Source organism: Panthera onca, chromosome B2, assembly GCF_046562875.1.
Source record: "Panthera onca isolate mPanOnc1 chromosome B2, mPanOnc1 haplotype 2, whole genome shotgun sequence".
Lineage (NCBI taxonomy): Eukaryota > Metazoa > Chordata > Mammalia > Carnivora > Felidae > Panthera > Panthera onca.
Window position 1 is genome coordinate 14134112 of NC_138343.1, and position 25145 is coordinate 14159256.

At 48.1% G+C, this 25145-nt stretch overlaps 1 non-coding gene across 1 annotated transcript; it reads right to left on the reverse strand.

Annotated features, from left to right (window-relative positions):
- Positions 1-7347: 7347 nt before the first annotated feature.
- Positions 7348-7452, reverse strand: LOC132668183 (U6 spliceosomal RNA). The gene has a single exon (XR_009605529.1). It is a non-coding gene; the product is annotated as a U6 spliceosomal RNA (small nuclear RNA).
- Between the last annotated feature and the right edge of the window lie 17693 nt (positions 7453-25145).

Here is a 25145-nt window from a genome sequence, read left to right on the forward strand (position 1 = left end):
AGAAAATGTACTACAGCTTTCCTCCCTTTCTTACTCATCATCTTGGTGTCCGAAACACTGATGAAGAAAAAAGAAACGTTGTGGTCTCCAATGTTTCAGGCTAGAAATTACTGTAGCTCAAGCCCTTCATCTTCTAATGAAGAGACAGAGACCTAGAGACCTGTCCGCAGTCACGCTGGTCGGGGAAAAGGTAAAATTATAGAGGAAGTCACCACTGAAAGGGTAGAGGGTCAGTCTCTGATCTGCTGAGTCTTTGGGCAACATGTTGGGGTGAGGGGCAGGAAGGCCAATAAGGGTCTTGTATGGGTTTTTCAGAATCAGAAAAAAGGCCAAATCGCTGAAAGTGAAGACCTTTGGAAGAGTGTATCATTTTAGAAGTCATGGAGGGGCCCCTGGGTGGCCCAGTAGGCTAAGCACCCAACTCTTGGTTATCAGCTCACGGTTCGTGGGATCGAGACCCGCATGGGTTCTGAGCTGACAGGGTGGAGCCTGCTTGGAACTTTCTCTTTCCTTCTCTCTCTCAAAACAAATCAGTCAACTTAAGGAAAAAAAGAAGTCATGGAGCAGAACACCTGGCGGGAAGCTCGTGGGGTTGACCACAAGGCGCGTCACGGCCTGGATCTGCCGTGTAACAAAGTAGACAGGCGGGATGCCTTAAACAACGGGAACCGATTCTCACAGTGCTGGAGGCTTGGGGATCTGACATCAAGGTGTCAGCAGGGCCACACTCCCTCTGAAACCTGCGGGAGAGATTCCTTCCTTGCCTCTCTTAGCTTCTGTCCTTTGTCAGCAACGCTTGGAGTTCCTTGGCTGGGAGAGATTGTCACTACAATCTCTGTTTCTGTCATCACGTGACGTTCTTCCTGTGTCTCTATTTCTGTGTCCAAATCTTCCTCTTCTTACAAAGATACTAGTCATATTGGATTGAGGGCCCACCCTCCAGCAGTATTCTCATCGTAACTAATTAAATCTGTGACGACCCTACTTCCAAATAAGGTCTCATTCTGAGGTGTTAGGGGCTAGAATTTCAACATATCTTTTTGGGAGATGTAAGTCACCCCGTAACATTCGCCATCATGCGGAGCTACTCCCCCCGCCCCTCCCACCCATGGATCTTTGTAGTCATGAGCTGCTGTCCTTCCTGTCATGTCCCAGCTACTGCCAGCACAGGGCTCATGACTAAACAGTGCTGCTTCCAGAAGAACCCCGGTGATTAGCAGTGCTGCAAACAGGCCGTTCAGAGGGGGTGATGAATAAGAAGGTGTCATTTAAAATAGAGTCACCCAGTTCCTTTGTAAACATGTGTCACAGGGTGTTTAGAATCATCATACCCGACCCACTGCTGCACGTTGGTGGAACTATTAAGTGAATTACACACACATGTCTTTTTTTGGAAGCCTTTTATTCGCAATCCCCCACCCAAGCCTTATTTCCCAGAGGGAATGTGTCCACCCACCTGCATGTCAGCACATAACCTTGCCTGTTTCCAACGTTCGTGCTGTCCTGGGCTTCTTTGCGTCAGCTTGTCACCTTTGTTAGTCATTCCTGACACTTTCTCTCTTTCTACTCCTTCAGGAAGTAATGTTTTTGCTCAGGTAAGAGTCACAGGAAGAGTGTTCTGCCTGTGTGCTGATTCATTCCTTTGCTTTTTGCCATTTCTAAATGTTAGATGGGGGCAAAATACCTTTTATTAAGGGCATTGGTCAATGGGGGTGAGAGTACGCAGGCATGAAACGCGCTTCGCCGAAAGGGGAAGCAATCCTGTTTCTCGGTCTTTCTGATTCTTTTCAGAGGTGGCATCATCATGGCCGTGGCCCCTGGAATCCGTGAGATCGACTTTCCTGCTTTCAAATGATGTGTCCGTCCACTTTGTTTCCTTCATGTTTGTCGTGAGAGCATCATGGCAAGATGGATGCACTCTGTTTATGGATCCAGGCCATAGGCGGAGAATGTGCTAGAACTGAGATAGATCTAAGCTAATTCAGTCAAATGGGTCCCTCAGGGGGTATTATGGGCTGAAGCGTGTTCCCCCCAAATTTGTATGTTGAAGCCTTAACCCCCAATACCTCGGAATGGGTCTGTATTTAGAATGAGGGTCTTTAAAGAGGTAATTAATTTAAAATACAGTCAGTAAGGTTGGCCCTAATTCAGTATGACTGGCGTCCTTACAAAAGGAGATTAGGACACAGACACGCAGAGGGAAGCCACGTGAGGTCACACGGAGAAGATGGGCATCCACAAGCCAAGAGGGGCCTCAGGAGAAACGGAGCCTGCCAACACCTTGATCATAGACTTTTAGCCTTCAGAACCATGAGACAACACATTTGTGTTGTTGAAGGCCCCCCGGACCACGCTGCTCTGTTACAGCAGCCCCAGCAGACTTATATGGAGGGGGACAGGTTCAGACATGTGAAGCAAGCCTTTAAAGGTACTGTGTCCAACAATAGCACTCCAGACCCCAGGACCCAAAGACCCTTATTCCTGTCTAGTCCAGCCCTCATTATGCTTCACGATGCTATATTGCATTTGTCATGGAAAGGACATGGGATTCATTTATGAATTCAACTTAATTGGCATCTCCGTGGTGGTGCCCCATCTTTTGCCATTTTCTGCAACACCGAGGGAGACTTTTTCTAAGCTATTTTATTTTATTTATTTTTTTTAGCTGCAGAGATGACAAATGTTATCAACGATATCCAACCAGAGTGTATTTTCATCCCTTTTCCTCCCGTCAAGATAAGCCAGAAGTATTTGTTGCCAGAAATGGAAAACAGCTTGCTCATCAGCCAGATGATCGCAGTGTTCAAAAGTTCTACTCGTTTGCCATGTGTGAAAAGTTAAGAATTGAAAACAGACAGGCTTACTCTGCTTAAACTGTGGGTTCTGTGAAGCAAGAAAAAGAGACACTTGGATACTGTAAGAATTGTGGAGAAAGTTTGCATGGCAAAATGAGGGAGGTCTTTTCACATCGCTCTGAGGCGGGACCCCTAGGTTGATTTGATAGTGAATATGGCTATTCATCAAGTGGATGAAAGAGGAGTCTAAAATTACCAACTGTGGCAGGCTACCTTTGTGTTCTGGAACGAATCCCAATGTCCTACACAAACGAGGCTCTTGGGACTTCTACTATGCTGTCTGAAACAAAACCTTCTAGGCATTTCAGTTAGACTTCTTTCTAATTATCTTGATGGAGATATGTCCATGAGGTCTTGGTGGAAGTCAGAGGTATACCGTCGAGCTGAAGCTTCGTTAGAAACAGCCTTCAGATGACAGGTTTGAATTATTCCGTTACTCTTCCACTCTTGAGGAAGTAAGGGGTATTTGTTGAATTTTTGCGAGATTGACTTAAATCGCTCAGTTATCAACCCCTTATTGTGTTAGAAGGCTTCGTGTTGGCTGGGTGATTTCTGATCGTTTTTATTAGTCTCTCTTGGTCACTACTTAAGAGACTTTTTGACAACCAAGAGAGCCGTTTTAAGCAAATAGAAATGCAGGCTGACAGAGGTCAAATGATTAACTCAAATTGACCAAAATGGCGGGGGGTGGCGGGACAAAGAACCCCCCCCCCCCCAAGAAAAATCAGAGTTCACACTTAGGGCTCCAATTACCCATTCTGTAGGTTTCTGGAGGCTTGGCACAATCCCATTACCCTTTATTTACCTCCTTCGAAGTTATTTGCATTTCAACACTCACATTTCCCCCCTGCACTTGATGCTCAAGGTCTGGGAAGTTAAATTGAACTCAAGGATTTGGCTACTTAAGAGAGGACAACAAAACCCAAAAAACAACACTTGCCCTCATTCTTCTTTGTGAAGGCGAGCTCCAAATGGGGCAAAAATAAATAAGTTCTCACAGAAAGACAATGCTGCCTTGAGTTCCACTTCCCGTCAGTGAATTCATGACTGCCAGTTTGTTTTCAGGGTGGGTGTTTTTAGCAGCAGGGAATTCTGGTTGACCGGAGGCCAGAGAATGAACAGGAGGAGGGAGGGGACGAGGGGGAAACTCTCAGGTGCACACCCAATGTGCTGCTCTGTCTACTTTCTCCTTCCCCATCTGAGTCGGTGACATCTTGCCTCACCCACCGCTGGCCTTTCTCGGGGTCTCAGGTTTTGAGTTGACTGGGCCCTCGGCAGTAGTCCGCAACTCTTCCTCACATGAAAGCACAAATCAGAAGGTACCTATTACAAGGCTGTGAGCACAGAGACAAAGGCCTGGCTGCTGACACCCTCCCACTAACTTGGGTTTTAATGGTGGGTTTAATTTCCTCGCGCTAGCTGAAAGAAAGGGAAAAAAGTGAGCGGAAAGAGCCAGGCTGTGGATAGTGGCGGCGGTGGGGAAGCGACAGCTGTTGTATTCATGGTTAATCAGGTGTGTCTGTCTTTGTGTCGCATCTGTCTGCTACTGTTGCCGGGCCACATGTGAAAGGGGACGGAGGGGAAGGGGCCATTCATGTTCAAAGCCAGCAAGCACTGACCTCTGCTTCGTTCTCCTCGGGGTAGGCGAGCTTGTCTATTTAACTTTCCCCATTATAGGAAGCTGTAATTCTACTGGATTAGCCCACCCTAACCATTTTGGCCTGACAGACGCAAGCTGCATCCAGAATGCCATAAATCTGCCTGGAGAAGGAAGACCGTTCCCTCCTCCCGTGCTTTTCCTTTGGGATTCCGTTTGATTTGTCAAACAAGAGAAAACCGGAAAGAGAGAGGGGGGGAAGAAAGAGAACTGAGGGCTTCTTGGTTCCCCATCGGAAACTGACCCACACGCTGCGTTTACATTTTCTCTAATGATTGTTGGGAGCGGAAGGGCTTCTCTTGTCATGACTAGAACGTTGTTTGCCTCCAGTTCTGTTCATCTCACGGGTCCCACACAAGTGTGGTGTTGGCGTCGGACCTCAGTCATCTCCCTGGCACCAAACCCTCCCCTGGCTTCCCTCTGGTCCGTGCCCATGGGCAGAGGGCAACGGTGGAGCATGGGAAGCTTCCGGCTCCTTTGGGGGTGGGGGCAGGTCTACGCTGTACGTGCTGCTGGCCCAGCTCTGCCAGGCGGGACTCTTCCTGGGCCTGCGTACAAATAGCTGAAGCGCAAACAGCACCCACTCCCCACATCCCGGTGCGTGAGATTGTATTACGGCTGAGTGTCTCCAGGTTCGAAGGTCTTCTCCGGCGAAAGGCGTCAAACTGAGCACCTCCTATCAGTGGTTTGGGGGGGGGCTCAACCTCACCCCCGTGGAGGTACCTTGTTTCTAGCCCTTCTCCTTCAGGGTCAACCCTCTACTTCTTGGTATTGGTTGAGTAATATCGGTTGAGTATTGGTAATCCTCAGCATTTTCAAGATCAAGGAGCTTTGGCTGAAATTTTGATTTTCCTTAAGAATCCGCCATCACAGACCTTGTCAACAGAGCTTGCCACGTGCAAATCTATTTTGGTTTAAGCCATTTTTCAATATAGGCTCTAGTTTTCACCCCATCGTGTTAATTCTTCTTGTGGGGAAGCTGGGTTTAGGCTTTATTGACACTTTTGGGGTGTGTGTGTTTGTGTGTGTGTGTGTACATGTATATACATATATGTACATACATATTTTAAAAATATCTTAATATATATTTCTATCATCTGTCTCCTATCTATCTTCAATCTATCTATCTATCTATCTATCTATCTATCTATTTATCATCTTATTCTCTAGCATCTATCTATCTATCTATCTATGTTTAATATCAAAATTGTTACCTTCCCAGAGTGTGGGTTATCATGAGCACAGCTGAGTTTGCTCTATAAGCCTGTGCTGATTGCCGTGGCTGTATTCTTGAGGTCCAGCTTTGGGGTCAGGAAGCTTTCGTTTTACTGATGTCAAAGGATTTCAGAAAACGATCCCACTACCCTCTTCCCTCTGATAACCCCTGGATCTCCACACTTCCATGAAGTCACTAGGCAAATATGAAGCTTGTAATAAAAGTCTAGCACTCTGCTAGGCTCTCCGAGGCTTTCGGGAACTCATCATCTTGTGAGAGGCCAACGACCGTACAAACGAACGAAGCAATAACAAAGCAGAGCTGGAAAAATTTTCAATAACTTAAAAAAAAAATCAAAGCCTAATTTACATTCAGAAAAGTGCACAAATCCTAATTGTATAGCTCGATGAATTATCACAGAGTAAACATACTTATGTAACCACCACCCAGATCAAGAAATAATATTACTACAGCTGGAAGCTTTTTTGAATTTCTCCCTATGTGGTAACCCCATTACATGTAAAACCATTCTTCTGCAGCACAGTTTGGGACTGAGATTTAGTCTTGATTACGGGGCTACAGCAATGCAGAGATGGAAAGTTTCCCATTAGCTGGAAGGGATTTGCTCATGGCAGGGTTTTAACACGACCCAGGCTGGCCTTCTAAGGCTGGACTTTAGGAGGTCCAGGTGGGCTGGCGTGTGTGATGCTTTTGGCTGAAGGGGAGGACATAGGAGATTTTGGCGTCGCTTTTTAATTAGCACCAGTCGTGTCCCGGATAAACCTCATTGGCTGCTTTGCCGCCACTGCTCAAAGCTTTGGCTTCCCTTTTTAAAACGTTGTGGTAAAGATAGACACGCTATAAAACTGGCCATCTTAGCCAGTTAGGTGTGCAACCGTTCTCCAGAACTCTTTTCCTCTTGCAAATTGAAACCCTGTTCCCATGAAACAATAACACTCCCTTCCTCTTTCCCCCCAGCCCCTGGGAAACACCATTCAACTTTCTGTCTCTAGGAATTTTACTGCTCTAACGACTTCACGTAAGTGGAATTCTTTAGTATTTGTGTTTTTGTGACTGGCTTATTTCACCGGGCATCATGTCCTGAGGTTTCATCCGTATCGTAGCCTGTGCCAGAATTTTCTTGCTTTCTAAGCCTAGATAATATTGTACATATATATTATTTTATTTTTTTTTAATATGAAATTTATTGTCCAATTGGTTTCCATACAACACCCAGTGCTCATCCCAACAGGTGCCCTCCTCCATGCCCGTCACCCACCTTCCCCTCCTTCCCACCCCCCATCAACCCTCAGTTTTTTCTCAGTTTTTAAGAGTCTTTTATGGTTTGCCTCCCTCCCTCTCTAAGTTTTTTTTTTCCTTCCCCTCCCCCAGGGTCTTATGGTTTGGCTCTCTCCCTCTCTAACCCCCTTTTTTTTTCTTCCCCTCCCCCATGGTCTTCTGTTAAGTTTCTCAGGATCCACCTAAGGGTGGAAACATATGGTATCTCTCTCTGTAAGACTTATTTCACTTAGCATCACACTCTCCAGTTCCATCCACGTTGCTACAAAAGGCCAGACTTCATCCTTTCTCATTGCCAAGTAGTGTTCTATCGTGTGTATGAAAATATGGAACGCTTCACGAATTTGCGTGTCATCCTTGCACAGGGGCCGTGCTGATCTTCTCTGTGTTGTTCCAAATTTAGTATATGTGCGGCCGAAGCCGGCGCATAATATTATGTATGTTGAGTAATAATGTATGTACCACAGTTTGTTGATCTGTTCATCTGTCAACGGACACTTGAGTCACTTCTGCCTTTTGGCTGTTGTGAACAGCCTTAGGTCCCATGGGAGTGCTATCTTTAAAAAAAATTTTTTTTTCCCGCTGATTCCTTTTTGAGAGACAGAATGTGAGTGGGGGAGGGGCAGAGAGAGAGGGAGACACAGAATCCAAAACAGGCTCCAGGCTCTGAGCTGTCAGCACAGAGCCCCATGTGGGGCTCCATCATGACCTGAGCTGAAGTCGGACGTTTGACCGACTGAGCCACCCAGGCGCCCCCCATCTTTAATTTTTTTGAGAAACCTTCATACTAGTTTTCATAATGGCCCCACCATTCTGGTGTCCTTTTCACCCGGACTGTTTCCTCCTGACTAGCCTCCCAGGTGGCATTGGTAAGAGCCTGGTGTGTGGATTGAGGTGGTGGCCATGTTAGGATGGAGGTCAGGACTCTATGTGGGCCTGTTTAGAGAATTTAGTCCCAATGAGGCAGGTGGGCTGGAGACAAGGCAATCATGGTGGGTATTTGGAGACGCCAATAAAGAGAGTGGGATTTGCCCAAAGACAAATAATGTGTGCTTTCATCTGGGGGGGAGGCAAGGAGGTTCTTGATTGCCGGGTGTTTGGAGACCCAATACTTGTTTGCCCTATCACCTCCAAATCTTTTTTCAGGCTTTAGGTATAAGACTTAGAATAATTATAGGACAGATGGTAAAGAAGAGGAAGGGAAATGACGGGAGATAAGGTAATTGTGGAACCCATACACTTTTTTGCCTGGTCGATTGTGGGGACAAGGGTGCTATTTGAATGAAAAAGATACTCCTTAGAAACAGAGGTGCTAGGGTGTGAGTTTAGAGCTGGCTCTTAATGCGGGAAACACCCATGTATTGAATATTGAAGCAATTTTAAGTATTTCTGTTTTCTAAATCTTGATGCTTCATTGCTAGGGCCAGCCTAGCATTAGTGTCCATTTGAAGGACGCAGTTTGTGGGTCATCAGGGTAAGGGCCTTCAGGACTGATTTAGGGGACTCGTGGTTATTGCTACAAGAATATCCTACTCTTTTCAAATCCGTTAACTTTGGCCTCCTCCCTTTTCATCGTGGAAAGAACTTTAGTCACAGTACACATTTTTTCTTAATTTTAAAACTAATATACAGCCACCACTGACCACGTTTAAAGTAAAAAAATATTTACCCTATCCCAAAAGGTAACCATTGTTTAACAGTTCATTTCCTTTTCTTCCAGAATGTTCTGTATCCTTGAGGCACATACATACATACACACAAATACTTAAAGTCCACAGTTTAGTTTCTATTACTCAGAACCCAAACACTACTATTTCATACAAACATGCAGACAGTACATTTACGCAACTCTTTACCATTATAAACTGCTTTCGTATAGTGTTGGACCTCACCCCAGTGATTTAAAGTTGGTCTTATTCCCAATTAACAGAAAGGAGGCCGGAGAGACTAAGACGCTTGCCCAAATTTACACTACGTGTTGGAAACGGGAGCTGGGACAGGAGCCCAGGTCTTCAAAGTAGGCTTTGTCCACCGATCTTTTCTTCCGGGTCACGGGGTCTGTCGTGATCATTGGCATCCAGCTACCACCTTGCAGAGAGATTCCAAGACGCTACCCACACGCCCTCTTCATCAACTTACTAATCTTGATCTCTCCATGGGTGTCGATTGGTAAAAGACTTGATTTTATTTTGGGGGGTACAGTGAACTCATTTCTCAATGAATTTCTCAAGAATTGAGGCTATTGGAAGAGGCCAAGTGGTAATACAATCTTAGAGAAGACAACCATTAGCCAGGAAAATATTTTTAGTATTCATGGGTGTGTTGGCAACAGCTCGTTTGTAAAGTTGCTTTGATAATGTATGTGGCTCGAAACTTTTATATATATATAATATATATGTTATATATATTATATATATATTATATATTATATATATTATATGTTATATATATTATATATTATATATTATATATTATATATTATATATTATATATTATATATTATATATTATATATTATATATTATATATATTATATTATATATATTGTATATTATATATATTATACATATATTATATATATTATATAGACATATATATAATATATGTATAATACACACACACACACACACACACACACACACACACACATATAGTAGGGATTTGTAAGAAGGAAAATGGGGTAATCTTGTTTAGCTAAGTTTCAGGCCAAATGGGAAAGAGGTCTCGATCTGCCTGTTTGATATAGAACAATAACTATTTCTTTTCTGCTGCCTTTATTATTTTTAAGTACATAAGTGAATGAAGCACCATTTACCTAACGATATGTTGTCTCACCTAGTACAGGCTGGGAACACGGCCATAGATGTCGAGCAGTGACGGAAGTGCTTCTGGGATTTTGGAGGGGGATTCTCTTAACTTTTTAATTTCACCATAGCTGGGCAGGGAATTGTGGATGGCTCATGCTTTATTTCCTTTTGTTATCAAATGTTCATAGTTTGCAAAACTAAAAGTTATGGGCTTTGTGTCCTTTATTTGCTACTGCCTGTGAGCAAGGTTGAGACAGAGAAAGAAGGTTCAGGAATGGCCATGTTAGTGGAGAATAGTGCTGCTGGTAACTGATAAATAGACAGGAGGGGGAAAAATATTCACTACTTCAGTTGTGTCCTGCTTAGGACTAGATTCAGTTTTATAGGGGCCAGCAATGTAACAGTGGCATAAGTAAAGATAAAAGTTAATATCTCTGTCGCATAAAAGATGTTCAGAGTGGGCAGTCCAGGGCTGGTATGGTTCCTCTATGAGGTTTGCAGGTACAGAGTTTCCCTCTAGTTCATTCGTCTGTCATTCTCAGGATGCAGTTTTTGTCTTTATGGTCTTTATGATCCAAGGTGGTTGCTAGAGCTCCAGCCATCATACCTGTGTTCCTTTTAAAGAGGAGGAACTTCCCAGAAATTCTACGTAATATTTCTGCTTATGTTTCATTGTCTAAAACCTAGTCATATGTTCACACTTAGCTAGCTGCAAGGTGGGCGGGGGGATATAGTATTTATTATGGGTGGCAATAAACTGGCATAAAAATTGAGGTTCTGGTACTGAAAAGTGGAGAGATCGATATCGAGAGGAACATAGCATCCTCTGACACAGGCCACCCATTTTGTTCCCCAAATACCCACCCCTACCGTTCTCTTAACCTTCCTGTTCCCTGGATCGTGGCGATAATGACTGGAGCTTCAGAGCCGTCTTGGACCAAGATGTAAACTTGGGAACGAAAGCCGCACACAGTAGAGCAGGCACATGGGAGCCGTGGACAGAGTCCCTCTAGACATCTGTGTGCAAGAGAAATACACACCTGTTTTGATTAAGTCCTTTTCGTTAGGGTATCGATGGAGGCTGCCGAGCTTCGTGTTAACCAATACAAGTATAATGTCAACTTGCCGAATAGCTTTCTTTTTAAGATTGTGTCTTGCTTGGCCTGTTATCGTAGGCGGACTGGCCATCCGCTTATCCGTCTTAAGCCCACTATGTAGCAGCACCCGGTGCCCATAGAAGGCTAACGTGGTAGTCCCATTCCAGTGAGGGACACACAAATCAATACCGTAAAGGGACTCCCGTTAGTTTAGTAGATATCTGTATAGATCTGGAGCCCAGAGCCATCTACAATATTCTCTGCTGCCATCTTTAGACTGAAAAAACAAAAAAAAACTTTTATAAGTGAATTTGGGGTGTTGACTGTCGCATATTTTTCTTTATCATTAACTAAAAACTGTCATCATATTAATCACCCAGAATTATCGCCCAGATACACAAAATTTGTGTGTGTGTGTGTTTTCTTATATCAGAGGATGATGTTATCAGGTCAAACGCTAATTTTCTCTTGAGAAGCTTTGGGTATAATTGGAGCGGAATATCCTTACGTGAAACTGAAGACAGATTGGCTACTTTACCACCTGCTCATGAGGTGCTCAAGAGCATTTTTGTGAGAAGAAGTGTACTTTTCACATTAGCTTTTTTTTTTTTTTTTTAAGTCTATTTATTTAGTTTTGAGAGAAAGAGAGTGAGCGAGAGAGGGAGAGAGGCTGAGAATCCCGAGCGGGCTCCACACTGTCAGCGCAGAGCCCATCGGGGGGCTTGAACTCACAAACCGTGAGTGAGACCGTGACCTTGAGCCGAAACCAAGAGTTGGACGCTTAACTGACTGAGCCACCCAGGCACCCCTCCACGTGAGTTTTTCGAGTAAGCCGAATCCCTATTTACTTATTACTGTTGGCATTACAACAACCATCACGGCACCTTCCAAACAGGTATCACCTGATTTGATTTTCCATAGCAACCGCTATTTTATAGGCAAGGCAACCGAAGCTGATAGGATCTAGGCGACTTGCCCAAGTTCACGCCACCGGTAAACAGCAGAGCCAGGATTTGATTCCAGGTCCGGGACCCTTCTTCGGTACTCCCTTCGTGGCTGATCACAACCTGGCCACGGAAATTGAGCCATGAGAGAACGGAAGCAGGTGGAAGTTTCGAGGAAGCCGAAGGGGAAAAGAGGTTAAGCTCTTTTGGAGTTTTCCTGCTCGGCTAGAAACACATTGCCGCGGTTATCAGGTAATTGAAGTGTCAACGTGACGCTGTCGAAAGGGCTGAATGGATTTGTTCCCGTTGGCCTCTGAGGGGCTGCACAATGGCGGTGTTTTAGGTGAAGAAACTGTCCGGCTGCCGTGGGAGTTCCCCTTTAGAAGCAACCCCACGAACGTGCAAAATCAATGTCACCGGAGTTTTGGCCTCTGCTACTGCCTCCGACGCTGTTTTCACATTAAAGAGACATTGGTCATTTGCCAGGACTGAGACCCGGAAGCATGATGGAGGCACCCCCCCCCCCCCCCAGCTCTGTTGCACAAACGTCTGCACGCTCTGCTTCCCTGGTGTGTTTTTGTTGCAAAGCCAAGGTCACCCAGGGGGTCTCCCCCTGTCCTTTGACATTCGTGAACTATCGCTTGCACTCCTGATGAGCTCAAAGAGCAAACCTCGGGGCGCCTGGGTGGCTCAGTCGGTTAAGTGTCCAACTTCGGCTCAGGTCGTGATCTTGTGGTTCACGAGTTCGAGCCCCGTGTGGGGCTCTGTGCTGACAGCTCAGAGCCTGGAGCCTGCTTCGGATTCTGTGTCTCCCTCTCTCTCTGACCCTCCCCTCATTCATGCTCTGTCTCTCTGTCTCAAAAAATAAACAAACGTTAAAAAAAAAAAGAGCAAACCTCCATCGTCTCCCCCATATTGGTGGTGAAGAACGCTGGCCTACCTTGGCTTCATTTTTTTACCTCTCTCCTCCCGGACCCCTTTTCTTTTTCTTCCTCTTGATTTGCGTCCTTCTTCCTGCAGGGACTACCCACCCCCTGTGTAACGGTCTCTCCACGGCCCTGGTAGGCGCCCCCCTCTCTCCTCACCCTACCTCAAAGCTCACGCTTTTCGGCTAGAGACATGGTGAGCTATATAGAAAAGCTGTCCGGTGGTCCTCTGGATTTTCAGCGTCATAACCCCTGATCTCGGTTCACCTGCCCAGACAGGTGGAAAGAAGTAAGCCCAAGCCCTTGTCTTCCCAGTGATCAAGTAAGTTTTGGTGTTGGTTAGTGGGATACGCACGATTGATCCATTTTCATTTCCATTTCTGGGACACTCCTCTTCCAGAGACCAAGGTCTCTCACTCATAGAAGCTTAGCGGACAGATGACTTGATATAACGTCTGTTTGATATAACAGATCCTAGAGGTCATGTCTCACAGACACTTAGAAAGAGTTGTCTTCTAATTGTTCGTTGAGAAGGTAGGAGTGGTGTTATAATCCCTATCACAATGGGAGGCAGTCAAGAAATCTTTCAGTAAAGGGGAGGCCTGGGTGGCTCAGTCAGTTAAGCGTCTGAACTTTAAAAAAAAATTTTTTTTGGAAATGTTTTTACTTATTTTTGAGAGAGAGAGAGAGAGAGAGAGAGAGAGCGAGCATGAGTGGGGGAGGGGCAGAGAGAGAGAGAGAGGGAGACACAGAATCCGAAGCAGGCTCCAGGCTCTGAGCTGTCAGCAAAGAGCCAGTTGTGGGACTCAAACTTGTGAACTGCAAGATCATGCCCTGAGTCGAAGTCAGATGCTTGACTGACTGAGTCACCCAGGCGCCCCACATCTGACTCTTGACTTTGGCTCAATTCATGATCTCAGGGTTTGTGAGTTCGAGCCCCTCATCGGGCTCTGTGCTGACAGTGTGGAGCTGCTTTTCTCCTCTCAGTCGGTTGAGCGTCTGACTTCGGTTCAGGTTCACGGTTTGTGAGTTCGAGCCCCTCATCGGGCTCTGTGCCGACAGCTCGGAGCCTGGAGCCTGCTTTGAATTCTGGGTCTCTCTTTCTGCTTCTCCCCAACTCATGCGCTCTCTCTCTCTGTCTCCCTCTCTCTCTCTTTCTCTCTCAAAAATAAATAAATAAACATTAACAAAAGGAGAAAACTTTTAGTGAAAATGTGATAGCCATCTACCTTTCTCCCCCTCTCCCTTTGGAGATATTTTAGAAAATGTCCCCCTCTCCTCATTGCCCTAAGAAGGTTCTTAAATAAATGTTTTATGGGGATTAGCCTGTGCCCTAGAGAATCTCCTCAGATCCCATGACTTTCCACTCCTAGTGTTGAAAATACATTTTTTACATAATATTTTGAACACTATCCTATTAAAAAATGGTGGATGTTCACTTTTAGGGAATTAGGAAGTATATGAAACAACACAAAATAGTAATCATCCATAATGATGATAAACTTGTCATGTTTTACCATTTCCTTTGTTTCAAGGGTAATAGGGCCTTTATTGGGTATTACACGATTGTTATTGTCATTGGAGATTATGGAAATTTGGTGAGTGCGTTTTAAGAAAGGCAGAGGTGCCTTGGTTCCCTTCAAGGTGCTGGAATCTTCTATGAGTCAGTTAACAGTGGCAGTTATTCTTTGTGCTCAGTGGTCTGATGTCAACAATTCCAGTGGTAGGCATCTTAGGGTGTCTGAGAAGTCTGTGTTCTCAACCACGGTGTCCACACTGCACGTAAGAAGGAATGTGTTAAAAAGAGTTGAAATAGTAAAGGTTTGAATAATTTGCTTTGTTGATAAATTATAATGCATTCCAGAAAGAGCCCCCATAAGGGTGTTAGGTTCTTGCATTCTGATATCCTTTCTTGAGTGGGAGAGAAATGGGTAGGTATGCATCTGGGCCGTGGGCATGCTTATGGGGCCATATTGGTGTGAGCATCATCTGGGTTGGGAAGTAGGTCAGAAGAAACCTAGAGGCTTGCGGCCGCAAGTCGTGCCTGTGCTACTCACACCTTCAGAGGATATGGTTGTTTTCCACTGGAGAGAGACCCATTAGACCACTCCAGTTACTGGTGAGTAGGGAAAGAGGATGATGGTAGAGTATGGGGTCTGTATACTTTAATCCCCCATCACAATCTGAGTTTCTGAGGTGGAGACTCCAGTGAGATTGTTATTATTATGTATTTAAATGCCACATAAAGGGAACCTCTATAAGCTATATTCAGACATAGGTTATTAACTGAGTCAGAAATTTTCAGCAAGAAAGCAGAGAAGAAAGGCCTCCATCGGAGAAAATAGCTAAAGTCTGCCCTTTTGGTACAGGTAGCCATTTCTGACGGGAGGAAAAGGCTGCCATGTTTTTCCTGAGGCATCGTCTGCACTCAGCAGAAAGGGTCACCCCTGCAGATTCTTTTCCTCACTCCATAGCTTTCATTGATTGGTTCTCTTGTTCTCTGAGTGTTATAGAATCAACTCCTCCATAGATTTTTTTTTGTGTGTGTGGAGAATCGCGATGGTAGAAATAGAACTGGGCCATTTGTACTTCACTTGCGGACTTTCAAGCTTGACCCTTCCACAGTTGATCTGAATCAACACCCGATAGTCCCATGGCTCTGTGGTTGGGGCCACTGAGGCGGGATGGCTGCCTGGGTGTCGGGAGAGGTAAACTCACAGCTCTTGTTTTTACCTCAAGGTCTTTCTCAGCTTTCTCTCCACGGGCCCAGGCAGTTGTTGTTCCGTTTCCAACTGCCCCTTGCAGTTGGCTTGTCAACCTGGAAGCAGGAAGTTGAAGGTCTCATGCTTGGGCGTATATTAATAAACACATATTAAGTTTATTTATTTGTTTTGAGGTGGGGGAGGGGCGGAGAGAGAGGGAGGGAGAGAATCCCACGCAGGCCCCCCCCAGGCACCCCCCCCCCCCCCGGCCTGTCAGCGCAGAGCCCGATGCGGGGCTCGAACTCACGAACCGTGAGATCATGATCAGAGCTGAGACCTAGAGTCGGACCCTTAACCGACTGAGCCACCCAGGCACCCCTTGGGCATATATTTTTATATAGTGTTTATTTTTGTGTAACGCCATATGAGGAATTAAGGAAACCAGGCTAATGTCCCGGGCATAATGTAGAGGGCTGGGCTGGAAGGAAATCACTCTTCGGAGTGAAGGAAGGAAGGAAGGAAGAAGGAAATCTCTCTTCGCCTCTGTGCTAGCAGCTGCGAACGCCAGGTTATGCATCTGAGGAAGACTGACCTCTGACCCCCAGGGCAAGGGGTGGGGGGCCCGGTGAGCGCAGAGCAGAGAAGGCCTCCGAACCTCTGGGGTGTTGGGGGTTTGTCGCGCACACGGGGATTAAGTAAGCAGGCAGGGAACACTAAGGCCTGCTGAGGCCACGTGGGGAGCATGGTGCTTCCTCTCGTTCCCAAGGGCCTTGACTGGCCTTGTGGAACAGCCTCTCTGTTGCCCTGCGTCAACTGCCACCACCCCCCGCCTCCTGTTTCACACCACACGATTCCTGCTTCGGCCTGTGCCCCCCGGGCTTCTGCTCGCCGGCTGCTTCCTGTGACGTCTCTCAGATTCCTTGCGGCTACACCGGCCGCTGCCCTTGGCCGAGTCTGACTCTCATCACCCGGCCCGAGAGAAGGTCTCCGGGGGCCTGGTTGGTTTCCACACCACGTGGACGTTGCCTTGTCCTGCCCCATCTCGTCAGGGGCCACCGGCCCGCTCTTGCTGGACTCAGGGGCTGCTCCTCACATCAGATGAGGGGGTGGAGGCTGCTAGACGCCCTTGACCTTTGCATGAAGTGTCGCCTGAGGTGGGCCCATTCTTCAGAGAAAGGCTACGGGCCTTTCTCGGAAAGAGGAGACATCGGTGAGGGGCACTTGTGTCTGTAAATCTTTGTGCAACGGAGGGAAGAAGATTAAACTTTCTGGGGGAAGCTCTCGAGAGGCTGGGTGCTGGGTCTGAGGAGGGAAAAGAGGATTCCCCCTCCTCCAGATTAGGGGGTGGCCAAGAGGAACTCAAGAGCACGTATCACGGATTCTTAATTTGTGCCCGATGCGAATCCTCCCTCTGTCCCCCTGTCTCTAGTCCCCATTAACGGCTTTGCAGGAGTGGTGTTGGACACAGGGTGTGGGAGGGTCGCCGTGTGACGCAGCCCAGAAATGGTACGTGAAGGTGTGGGAACCAGAAGCAGCAGCTGAAATTGCAGCAAAGACTTTGGACATTCGGTGGCCTGGAATTGGATGGGGTGAGCCAGAGGTTGCCCGTATCCCCGAGGGACCGGGAGGTCTTACTCAACCTCTAGATGCCACATTAAAGACAGTGTCTGGATGCAAAGACGGCCTCAGACACCAGACGAATGCGAATGCATGTTTGGTCCCAATGGCTGAGCGCGAAGAAGAACCAGGAGGCCAGAGTAGAGGGGGCCGAGATGCCACCCCCCCAGTGGACAGGGGCAGAGCCAAGAGGGCTCCGCTTTTTCTAACGATGGCCTGGCCAGTGGGTGGAAGGCATTGTTCCGGGACACTTGCACGACTGGGAAGGGGAAGTTAGAATGGCAGAGAGAGCTTCAGACACCCCGTCTTAACACGTGACCCTTCCTACCCTCGCTGGTTCCGGTAAACGTGATCCCATCCCGAAGAAAAGCGCTCTGCAGGCCTACTCGCCTTCCTTCCTCTCTTCCAGTTCAGTGTGTCCCCTGACTTTCCCCCCGGATCTGTGAAGGACAGACCCCTCCTCAGAGAAGGCTATGTTAAAACCAGCCTGGAGACAGGCCCTGAAAAACGAGTGAATGAACACAAGAAGGTAAGCTGCTGAGCGGATTTTTGAGACCGTATTGGTGTTGGTCACCTGCCTCCTTTGGCTGTAATAGAAGTCATGCAGCTTAAAAACTCTGACTGCTGATTTGAAAATTTACCCCATGCAGTGATTGATAATAGAAGCTTTCAGGGATGAATAAAAAAAGAGGGGGAGGGGATGGCCGGCAAGCGGCTGGGGAAACACATGTGGATACGTTCGGATGCTGAAAAGGAGGATGATTAAAGCTGTACCCGTTCACCTCCACCCGAGCGGTGCTCAGATGTCCGGATCTCCCACGTCCGTGGTACAGGTGGGGAAACAGAGACACGGGGAAGGAGAGGAGGCTTGCAAACTCTCAAGCCCACCTTGCTGTCATTATTCAAAGACGTGCAGGGACCAGGTCACCGCTGGTGGCTTATCTCGAACCAACCATTAGCAGAAAAATGAGGCCTGGCCGTTCCCATAGATTTGTGTGGGTTTCCTCCCGCACTCATCGTAGCCATTAGGTCCTAGGAAGAGGTTGCCGTGGACAATGGGCCACTTAAAAAGCTGAATGAGGGGCGTCTGGGTGGCTCAGTCGGTTAAGCGTCCGACTCCGGCTCAGGTCACGATCTCGCGGTATGTGAGTTCGAGCCCCGCATCGGGCTCTGTGCTGACTGCTCAGAGCCTAGAGCCTGTTTCAGATTCTGTGTCTCCCTCTCTCTCTGACCCTCTCCCGTTCATGCTCTGTCTCTCTCTGTCTCAAAAATAAATAAACGTTAAAAAAAAATTTAAAAAAAAAGCTGAATGAGGCACGAGTTAAAGAAGAAGAAGAAAAAAGATTCTCTCTGACAGGGGCACGCCCCAGAGAGGGAAGGCATTGCCTTCAGTTTTCCCCGTGAGCCTTTGCAGCAGGGTCTGTCTGTCCCCTGGTCAGTCGTTCATCAGATTAGAGCCTTTTCAAGGTCCTTGGCTTTATTAAAGATTTGCTTAGGGGCCGCTCAGTGGTTCGGATTTTAACAGAAGGTGTTAGGCGGGACTTGACTTCGTGTCCGTCGAACTTGAGGCTGAGATGAGGGCCGTGGCTTGTCCTGTTTTTTTCTGTTGTCCAGGGAGGAATGAAGGAAGGAAGGAGGGAGGGAGGAAGAAAGCAGGGAGAAAGAGAGGGAGAAGGAAAGGAAGGGAGGGTGGGAGGGAGAAAGGAGGGAAGTCACACTAAGTATTATGCATGGTGGCTTCTTGGAGAAGCCATCTAAGAGTCAGTCCTGGATTTAGCAGACTGAGGGGAATTTGTAATCTAGAAGAGTGAGTTCTACAACACAGAGTCAACACTCTAGGAAAACTTTCATAAATACTGATGTTTAGGTCTCATTCCCAGAAATTCTGCTTCAATTGGTGCATTCGTTTCCTGAGGCAGCCGTAACAAAAGTTACCACAGACGGCGGGGCGGGGGGGGGGGGGGGTGGAGACTCAGGCAACAGAAATTTATTGCCTCACAGCTCTGGAGGCTGGAAGTCAGAGAGCCAAGTGTGGGCAGGGTGGGTTTCTTCCAAAGCCTCTCTCCTTGGTCTGTCCACAGCAGGCTGCTCCCCGTGTCCCCAGATGGTCTGCCTTCTGCGCGTGTCGGTGTCCTAATCCCTTCTTCGTATAGGGATACGAGTCATGTGGGATTCGGGCTCATCCTAATGACCTCATTTTCCCTGAACGAACCTCTTTAAAGACCCCACCTCACAGAGGGTCGCGTTCTGAAGGCCTGGGGGTTAGGGGCCCCACGGTGCTGGAGCGGAGCGTGCTGCTGAAGCTGAAGAGCCCTGTTTCCGATGGATCCTGCCTAGCATCCGGGAACAGCTGTTTGGAATATAATCCCTGGACGGCAGAACGTTTCGCGTTGTGTCAGTGTTGGGAATGCGTGTGGAAAAAGGCCGCTGTAAGCAGAGCGACGTGATGAGCTCTTGATCCCAAATGAAGGGGACCCTGGAGAAACTTCGTGGAACAGGGCCTTCTCACTGACCTGGGTGGGGGCGGGGGTGGGGGGTGCTGTTTTGCTCCATTGGAGGAAAGTAACCTCCATTGGAGGAGGGTCAGCTCGTTTTCCTCCACTGCTGGACTCTCTGAGCCTTGCCATCTGTGGCTTGGTTTCCTGACCTGATCTACCCCCTGGGAAGGGAGTGCCCCGTGCAGGCAGCTGGTCTCAGCTCTCGGGCGAGGGCTGCGGCCCAACCTTACATAACCCTGCGTCTGAACTCTGGGGAAGGAACAGCTCGCCCCCTGTGAGCATGCTCAGTGAGGGGTGACCAACTAAGAGGAGGATGGTGACTGGTGCGCGGGGGTGGGGTGGAGAGTCGTGGGGAGGCGGCCCTAACCCTGACTCATCTCTGGCTCCCCCAGCTCACGACAGGCCCACGCTGCTGTCTCCCGTAGCTCGTCCCCCGGCAAGGATTCTGTCCCTACAAGCTCAGTTCTGATGTGTGAAAGAATTGCCTTTTTTGTAAGCATCCTTTCGTGAATCTGTCTTTTCTCTTTGTTTCCCTCGGAGGGATGCTGTCTGGCATCTCCTTTTACCCCCTGGCCAGGTATTCGTGAGCGAGGGGAAACCGTGGTCCCCCCCTCGTCCCCACTTAACATCGGAAGGCACTCACGTTCCCCTTTTGACCTCCCTCGTCCTTGGTTTTCTCGCGGAGCGGGACACATTTGGCTGCTGCCCCCTTCTCCGGCTTAGAGCCCGCGGGCTGGGAGCTTCCCTGGCCTCACCGAGTTGAATCCTCGCACGGGACCAATGCAGTCGGTGTGGTTCTTATCGTCTCCATTTCTCAGATGCGGAATCGAGGCGTGGAGTGGCGAGCAGCTGCCCGGGAAGGCCCAGAGCTGGTTGAGTTGGTCTCAGGTCTACGACATCCTGACTCCACGTCCCATCCCCAGCCACCGTGTGTGGCGAGGCACGTCGACATGGCCAGGGCCGCTTTCGTCCCAGCAGGTGGCTTTAAAAATCCCTCCCTGCGGTACGGGAGCCTCACATGCACGCCTTAACTTAGACCCCTTCCCGAGCTCCGGACTCGGGTGCCCAACTGCCCACAGCGTCGTCACGCGGCCCCCTCACAGGCGCCTCGAGCCAGTCTTGCTCCACTCAGAGCTCGAGTTATTGAGGCCAGGATGTGGGAGTCACCTTGACTGCTCTCTTTCTCTCACAGCCCACATGCAAATCCTCGGCAAATCCCGTGGGGCCGAGGGTACCCAGAATCTAACCACTTCTCCCTGCCTCCGCTGCCGTGGCCCTTCTGCCATCTTTTCTCAACGCAGCCGCCACAGGGACTCAGCTTATGTCACTCTCTTGCTCAAAATTCCCTGAGGTCCTCCTGTCTTGTTCAGAGGGTGTCAGTTGCTAAGTTATTGCTGCTTGGCTCTAAACCCCTGCTTCTATACTGGATTTTCGGGGACTGGAGCCGGGCCCCCTGGAAAACACCTTTCTCCTGGGTCTGCCTGTGCCCAGCAGGGGGCGCCGGAGGGGGGGGGCACACCCCCTAGAGGAAAGAGAGGGGTCTCGCTGTTTCCTGTTTTGTTTTCTGTGGGTTTCCGGTCAAGCGCAGCCCTCGAGGGGCACCGCGGCCCCAGTGCCTGACCTTGGCCGTGGCGGCTCCTTCCTGTAGCCACAGTTAAGTCCATTTGGCAACCGTTCCCCACGCTCAAGAGCAGTCTCATTGTGCTCCCTCTGGGACAGCAGAGCCAGCTGCCGCTGTCCCTTCTTCAGCGGTCTGAGCTCCAGCCTCATGGGACCCTCTTCTGAGCTTCTGAATGTTAATAATTTACCCTTCGTTGCCCCAGCCCTAGGTGTGGAGACAGCTTCCTGCATTTGCTATCTCTTTTACCCTTTCAGTTGCCTGGTTAATGACTTTATTCCTCATTAACATTTCTTTATATTCAATTAGCTCTGTTGAAATAACTGGGGTGGCTTCTGTCTCCCCACCGGCCCTACTGATATGCTGAGTCAAAGCCAAAACCCTTAAAGTGGCTTGTCAGGTCTTCTATGAGCTGGCTTCCTGCCCTCTCTCCTGTCTCAGCAACTCCCACTTTGCTCTGCTTTTCTCCTTCTCTTCTAGCCCCTCTGGCCCCCTGCTACTCTGCAAGCACAGTAGCCCTTCTCGGGCCTCAGGGTCCCCACCCTTTCTGATCCCTTTCCTGAAAACCTCTCTCTACAATCTGCATGGCTTTTTCCACACCTCCTTAGGGCCTGTCTCTCTGAACCATCACCTCTTCAGAGTCCTTCCCTGACCATCCTGCATGGTCCACGTTCCCCGCCCCTGGGCGATTCCTATCCTTTTTGATCTGCCCTGTTCTTCCCCACGACACCCATCACCCTCTGATAGTCATTGTATTTACAGGTGTCTCACCCATCACCCTCTGATAGTCATTGTATTTACAGGTGTCTTTGTTAACTGCCTATCTCGTCTTGACAGAATATAAGATCTGGGAGGACAGAGACTTTTCCTGCTTCAGTGATTGCTACCTTCCAGACTTTAGAACACGTGCCTCCCACATACTGAATGCTTGATAAATATTTACTGAATGAAAGAATGAATTGAAGTTCTAGACTCTCAGGACTTAACTAAGATGCCCCAAGCCTAGGTGGCACTGTTCTCACACATCAGGGAGGATCCTGAAAAGGGTACTGGCTTTGTAGGAAAATGAATACATCACTTATCTCCACGATAAGTGATGGGGGCGCCGGGGGTTGGGGGGGGACACGCAAGTTTGACAATGTCAGCACTCTGGTGTGCATGGGCTTGGGATGTACTTTTGAAAAGTGAGTTGTATTTTTCCTCTCGTTTCTCCCAGGGACCACTGCTAGCCCTGGGGAGGAAAGAAAATAACGAATAAACACTGTAACAAAATTCAGAAGCTGCTGAGACTACGGTATCTCAACGTCACTCTTAACTTCCACTCTGACTGGCTTTTGAACTGATGGACCTTGTGGGGGCTGACTTTCTAAGAATACTATCCTGAGAACTTTATAGAACATTCTAAGCGGTTACGGCCTTCCTCTGAGCTTAGTTCATAATAAAGGAGCCTGGGAACGTTGGATGTTGGCTTTCTGTTGTCATCTGTGTATAGACTGTGTCTGTGAGGGTTTGGTTGGCTGTGTGGATCGCCACGCCTCACTTCCAAGATGGGGCCCGGGTCCCTAATTCAGGTGGGCTAACGACATTTTCAGACCAAGAAGAGGCAAGAGAATTTCTTAACGTGAGCAATTAGGGGAGACCCAACTTCCTGTGTCTGAAGGTTGAGTTGGCCCTACACCCGGCACATTATAGGTTACTCCCTGCCCCGCTGGATTGTGGGTAAGCTCCCTGGATTACAATGGCAGCTGCTTGGTTCTCACCGCTGTGATTCATCTGTTCAGTCTTGTTTGCCTTGGATTTCAGCCACCCGTGTTTCAGAAGGTGCTGAGCTGGCCACCGTTCTTGGCCCCAGAATACAGGTGTGACTGGTGCCATGTCAAATGGAGGTGGCACTTATGGCTGTCGATCTGAAAGGAAGCTGAACACACTGGCTTTCATCAGGTCAGCTTTGCTTGGCCACATGCAACTTTCCACTTGGGCAAACGAAGCCTGAATTCTTGATTCAGACACACTCTTCCAAGGTGTTATATTTCTGGGTTTGGATAACTAAACAAGGCCACCCTGTGAAGCTGGGTACTGTCTACACTGTCACCGAACTTGGTGTCCCGTGACAAGAGATTCTTAAGCACATAAAACCCCTTACCCCAAGGGTTTAGATTTTGCTCAGTTTTGGCTCCAGATTTGGTTCAGCTTGGTACCACCAGAGCCTCAGTTTACTGGGCCATATTGGAAACAAAAAAATCTGATTTATGTTTTAACTTTTGCCACGTAGGAGGAGGTAAGCGCTTGAAAATATGTAGCACTGTGCCGGGTACTATGGGGAATACGAAACCAAAGACTCTGTTACCGTCCTGAGGAAACTCCCAAACCGTCAGGAACAATGGACGGTACACGCCCTCACAGACATAAGAAAACGAGAATATACTTAAACATTAAAATGTTTGTATAGCCTGGGGTGCTATAGATGCTCAGAGACGGAGCAGGTAATTGTGGACCTGTGTTTGCTGGAGAAGGCTTCACTGGAATTTGAAGTGGCCTTGCGTAAAGAGTGTGGATTTCGACTGACAGGGGAAGGAGAAAGGACCCTAAAGTCAAGGGCAGCCTGAGCTGGGGCTTTGTGGCACGAATCTGCATGGCATCCATGGTGTTTTGCAAGGGGATGAGCTCTCTCCAAGGGAGTTATTAGAAAGAAATATGAGCAGGTGCCAAAGGACAGAGCATTGGAGGACACCCAATCTGGTTGGGTAGATGGGCCATGTGCACAAAAAAAGAGAAGTCAAGCTGTTTGTGCAATTTAAAATATTACAAGAGGGTTCCAAGGAAAAACGGTAAGAAATACTTGGCACCTGGACCCTAAAAGCCAAATAAGAGGTGTGCTTCAGGACTTCAGGAGAGGGAGGAAACCCGGAGGACAAGCTTTGTAGAGGAGAGTTGAAGGGGGATAAGTCTTAGGAAGGGGGAGAGGCAGGAGAAAAGGGTATATGTTGGATGAGGGGGGCTCCAAGGCAAAGTTGACCCCAGAAGGTCTCCAGCTACTTGGTGAAGAAGGAGATGGGCATTTGGCCAGGACTGGGGGCTACCGACAAGAAGGTCTGTAACCGTCATACTGAGTAAAGAAGCGGGGAACGGATAAAGGACAAATCCTGGGACTACTAAGCACCGGTCAACGGCCAACCTGTATTTGGATGGTGTGAGCCTGTGGTGGGCCGGGTGTGGAGGTGACGGGCCCTTCTCCAGTTGTGTTTTGTGATTCCAGAGGTCAGGATCAGGAGTAGGTGGGGCTGACCCAAAGGGAGGGGCAAGTCTCATTTGCTAAAGAAGGCAGCCTGTGTTCAACTCAGTACCAGGTTTGGTGAGCTTGGTGACGGTGGTGGGTTTCTGGGAAAGTGGGAGGTGACGCTGCTGGGTTAGACCCGTGTGGAGGGGGAGGCAGTCTTGGGCTGATGTGGTCCCGGGGGAGAGACCTCGCTGGCCAACATGGCGAGCTGAGAGCAAGAAGAATAAGGGGAGCGGGAAGCAGATTCCTTAAGAAGAGAGCAGAGCACATGTGTTTTCTTTGCTACTTCTCTACCTAAAGGAAGTCGGGTTGAATTAGGTTGTCAACGGTGGTGTAAATAAGATGACAATGATAACTAACTTGGAAGATCTCTCAATAGCTCATTCCCCAAATTTCTTCAGGTTTTCTTTGTTTTCTGTCCAAACTTATTTTGTTAAACACCCTTTGGTTCATATTTCTGACAGAATGTTAGAGGTGGGGAGAGCAGGGAGTTGACCTAGTTTGGAAAACTCAGCTCTAGCGTTTGCCTAATTGTGTGTCAGATCTTGGGCAACTTACCCAACCTTCTGCCCTTGCATTTTCTCATCTATAAAATGGGTATACAAACAATGATTTTCCTTGGGGCTGTTGTGG